Genomic DNA, 5416 nt, shown 5'->3' with positions numbered 1-5416 from the left:
CTGACAGCGAAAGAGACCTAAAAGCGATTGCGGACTCGATCGCCGTGCTGTCTGACCGGCTAAAAAGCATCGAAGATGAGGTGCGTCGCCCCCCAATGCTTTGGCCTCAGAGAACTTCCCGTGCCAACGACGGGCGTCCCCGATGCCAGATTTGCCGCTGCATAGGTCACATAGCACAACAGTGCTGGCAGCGATTCCGAGATGGCAGGAACGATCAGGCTGAGCTCCAAAGCAATCAGAATGTGCAGCCTAATCCTTCGGGAAACGAGAACGGCCGGGCCTAGGGGGCGAGCCCGGCCGCCCCATCGGCACATTGTCGGAAGGTCAGCTTCTCACAGTCCCCACACGAGCCAACGGTACAGAAACGTTGCGACACCGCCCTGGACTCAAGAATAGAAATGCCGACACGCTTCCCCGCCTTCCTCATGATCCCGCGTTTGTAAGCGAAGAAAACCTCTTACCGTTGCTGGTTCTGGATCAGGTGGATGTTGGAAAAAAGCAGAGGGCAGACCCATGGATGAAAGAAATTATGCAGCACCTCGAGCACCCGGATGCGCCCGTTGTCAGGAAAATTAAAAGAACGGCACGGAGCTTTCGGTTGATCGACGGTGTACTGTATCGAAGGGCAAAAGGGTTTCAGGAGGATCGTGCTGCGCTCGTTGTCCTCAAGTGCTTGAGATCTGAGATTTTAAGGTACTGCCATGACGCCACCATGGCAGGCCACTTAGGTGTCAAGCGAACATGGGAGAAAGTTCGTTGCCGATATTTCTGGCCGAAGATGTTCTCGTACGTAAGCAAGTACGTTCTCTCCTGCCCCGACTGCCAGACACGAAAGCAACCACCGGGGAGGCCGGTCGGTTTCCTCCAACCGATCCCACCTGCAGGTCGACCTTTTCAGCAGGTGGGCATGGACTTCTTTGGGCCTTTTACTAAATCCAAAGCAGGGAACCGCTACATCGTCGTGATTACCGACTACCATACAAAATGGGTCGAGACTGTCGCGTGTCCAGCGGCCACTGCCGCAGAAGCAGCCAGAGCTTTCGTCGAACAAATCGTCCTACGTCATGGTGCCCCGGAGAAAGTAATAAGCGATCGTGGGCAGCACTTTGTCGCCAACTTGACCGAAGAAATATTCCGACTCGTGGGTAGCGAGCATGCCACCACAACAGCATACAACCCACAGGCCAACGGCTTGTGCGAGCGTTTTAACCGCACGTTGGCTGACATGCTCAGCATGTACCTTTCCTCACACCACCGCGACTGGGATGAATTCCTACCGTACGTTCTTTTTGCATACAATTCTTCCACCCACGAGACGACTGGATTCACTCCCTTCTTCTTCACGGACATGAACCGACACCACCGGTGGATGTAGGGTCGGGCGCGCAACGCGGATTCGACTACACCCTGGATGCAATGAAAGTGGCCCGCAGGCTGAGGCAGGCTCGAAAAATAGTAAATGAACGGGAGAAGCGTCAGCAAGAGAAGAACAAGCGCAGCTATGATGCTAGGCGACGAAGTGTTCTTTATCATCAGGGCGACTTGGTGTACTTGTGGACTCCCTCCCGGGCGAAAGGGAAGACGACGAAGCTTCTTCACAAATATCACGGACCTTTCCGTCTTGTGCGCCAGGTAGCCGAGAACAACTGGGAGGTGGTAGACCAAACTGGAAAAAAACGTGACGTTGTGAATGTGGCACGTTTAAAGCCCTGCCACGTTCGATTGGGTTCCGATGCCGTCGACGCGGACAATGAGTCTGATAATAATCATGAGGTGCGCGATCTCGGCGGTGATGTGCGCGAGGGAAGTGCCAGGAGAGATGACCACGGATTGCATCGAAGTGTTGTGCGCGAGTGCAGTGCAAGGAGAGATGACCACGGATTGCATCAAAGTGTTGTGCGCGAGTGCGGCTCCAATAGTGATGTGCGCGAGTGCGGTTCGCGAGTGGGTCCGGAACTCCGTTTGCAACATTGTGTGCGCGGGACACAGACCAGTGTTCCAGTACAGCAGTGCGAAAGCTACGACACGGACACTGAACTTTACTCGGACTGGAAGACATTTTCAAGTAATAACAACGCCCAACAGAATGTCAGTGCTTACGAAACGGACACTGAATTGTATTGCAGTACCGACGAGTGAACCTATAGATTTCTGTGCCCAATGATTTTGTTTTGTTTTTCATCTGTTGTTTTTATGTAATTTTTTTAAAGCCTCTCACCTTTTATACACATGCATAAGTGTCTTTAAATAAGCATCCCACACACTTGTTGAATGCAAAACCTTTTTGTATAATTAGTCTACTTCTTGTCGTGTTTTGCAGATAAAACTAGTGGGACACTCTTTTTCGTAGGGGGGAGGTGTCGCGAGAGCAAGGTTTCGCGGAGAATCTTGTTCTTTTACGGCTTACAAACGGAGCAGTCAAGGTCTCCCCCGTTCGGGATTAGAAGGGGAAAGCTTGCTCGGAAAAGCGTCTAGCAAGAGGCAGGTCCGGCGCCACCGTCTGAGTCTAAGCCATTGTTAACAGACACGCGTGTCATTGAGAATGACATGGGGACGCGACCACTTAGCCTGACCGAGACATAGTGGCGGCAGATAAACGACCATATTCTCCCGCGCTGTTGTTAGGATGTTGGGGCGCCTCGCTGTCGAATGTACACCTGGTAAGCAATGGTGTACCCATCGCTCTTAAGGACGCTTCTAGGAAGCAACAGTTAATGAAAGAACTGACGGGGCCCGAGCGTGGGAACGGCCGCCGACGGATGTCGGCAGAAGGAGGCAGCACGAGTAAATTGGGCAGCACGGCCTGGTATGGGAGAGAGTGTCCCGTGCGGAGAACTTATCCCTTTGCGTGTTTCATTTGGTAAGGAGGTTTTTACAAATGTAGTGCCTTTTATGAAAGTGTTTCTGTGATTGGTTGTGATGCTGCGAGTCCCAACATGTGATTGGTTTTTGTGAAGACTCTTTGTTCGACCAAGGGTTAAAAAGAGGATGTTTGAACTTGAAAAGGAAGCGGAGTCAGGGTAAACAGCGGATCTCACCACGAGAGACCAGGCCATGCAGGCCGAGGGGTATGTCACCATTTTCTATGTTTTGTCTTTGTGACCCAGTGCATTTTGTAAATTGAAGTTGTGTTAGCTAAATAAACCCCCAATGAGTGCTCCCCGAAATCATCGTGTTGACGTCTCATCGATTGCCTCCGTGGAGTTTCACCCACACTTATTCGTCTCCCTGGTCGTCCGATGCGCATAACTTTGAACAACCCCGACGTTTCGCTACACTCGAGTGGTTTTGAGCGGCGTCCGGGCCTCTCGGCGCTCTCTGCTTGCCCCGTATTCTCGTGTTTTGTGCCGTCCATCGGCCTTCGTCGCGAACGGGATCGGTGCCGTTTTTCGAGGCCGGGCCCATACGTGATTTCGGAAGACGTTCCTTCGCGTGAGCCGGCGTCTGCAGCAGCGTGGAGACTGGGGCCTGGGGCCGTTGAAGGGATCTCGGACGGAAGAACATAGTGGCCGCGTCTTTGGATGGGGGTGTCGTCAAAGCTCGCCTTGCAACTAGGTTCGCCTTGTAGCGGAGGAAAGTCGCGGTCCTTGGTGCTCAGCGCCGCTTGAGCACTATGGCGCTGATCGAGTCTTTCGTACTCTCAGAACGCGCCACGTTTGTCGAAAGATGGTTCGGGTGGGCTTCAAAGGAGTCGCTAGCGCTGGAGGGCTCAGTGCCACGCCTGTGAATCGCCATACTCAAACTGAGTGTGGGGAACTTCGGTCACATGACCTGTAAGTTCGTGGTTGTGTGCCGCCCGTCTGACAAGACCGAGCCGCGTGGGCGATCGTGCCCATCAGCGGACCCCTGCTCCGTCAAAAGACCAGGTGCCGCCGCGACGTAAGATCGCCTACGGAAGCAATCACGGGTACCATGCTTGCCCCCGCTCCTCCTGCACTCAGCCTCACACCCCTCAGTGTCGTGGGCGAAGGTGCTGCACCACGTACAGTAGGAAGTCGAGCAGGCCAAAGCCATGTGTCCCACTTCGCTACAACGCGCGCACACTCGCCGCAACGCGCGCACACTTGACCGAAAGGTCCGGAAGGGCCCGGCCGGTGACGGAGAGAAGGGCCCGGCCGGTGACCACCCGTGACCCGAGGGCTGAAGGCGCACGCACTACAGGCGGGGTGGTGCGGTCGCAGAGACATTCAGCTTTCCGGCAGTTGACGCCCCCGGGGGGGAGGAGGGGACGTCGGTGTGACGTGACTCCGAGTCTCGCGCGAGGACTCAAGCCGACGGCTTACTCGACACCTTGATCTTAGCCGTTTAAAAGGCCTAGAGGCTTGACATGCGTCTCTTCGTCCGCCCTTAAAGACACCTCGAACGGCACCAAACGGCCAACCCCATCCGCAGCGCCCACCAATATTGCTCGAGGTTTTGCGTTCATAGCTCTGCGATTGTCAATTAAAAAGCAATTATTGCGCGTATCTGAGGTGTCACAACAACGCTTCGATGTTTTGTATGTTTGCCTTTATACTAGAAGAGGCACACAGAAGTAACTCAAAGAATGTAGCGTTTATCGCGCTGCGCTCACAGTGCATTGCGATGCTCACAACGGTGTTTCCGATGCTTTGCTACGACGTCACGGTGGTGGAACCTGCCCGTCGCTCTGCGTTCTACACCTTATCTCCTCCGACACTGGCGCGCATATTTCTCCGCGGGCTGCACGACTTCGTTTTCGAAGATAACTGCCAAATGGCGCCTGTGCCTAACGTGCCTCGATGTGCTCGTTAGCCTCCGTTACGCGCTCGAGGCACTGTATTCTGTAGGCGCTCGTTACACGCAGCGCCTACAGAATACCATTCCCCAATTTTCTTGCGCAAAACATCAAATAAATGTTTTGTTCGCTCTCTGCAGACACAAGACTATCGTCTTTCAACATTTGCGCTGCAACAGGCAGATTTGGAACCAATTTTTTGTTGCAGACTGCCACATCTAGTGGCCAGGTGATCAAGTAGAGGAGGTGACACCTAACAACCCCTGAAACTGGTTTGCGAACCTCGCCAGCTATCGCTCGTGTCTTTCAAATCACTACAATCCCCCTTTTGGGTTCCTAGAACGACTAAGAATAGCACCAGCAGTGAACAATGCTACCGGCTGTAGACTAAAGCCCCGAAACGGAAGCCATCTTAGCACTTCTGTTGAAGGAAGAGTGCTCGATGTAAAGCAGAGGTGGAGAAAGGAAAGTAGCAGGACAGGACGTCTGACATCATGCCGCAGGGACGTCTGACATCATGCCCATCAACGTGCTGCCTCACAAAGGCTGGTGTGATGCTGTGACCTGCTAGCAATGTTTCGAAAATACAGGCAGATCTTAAGAAACTCTGAAAGTAAATGGTTTATCGAAACAAAAGTTGCTCTCAAGTGGAGTTTGATG

This window comes from Rhipicephalus microplus, chromosome X, assembly GCF_043290135.1.
Source record: "Rhipicephalus microplus isolate Deutch F79 chromosome X, USDA_Rmic, whole genome shotgun sequence".
NCBI lineage: Eukaryota > Metazoa > Arthropoda > Arachnida > Ixodida > Ixodidae > Rhipicephalus > Rhipicephalus microplus.
This window is presented reverse-complemented; position numbering follows the sequence as displayed.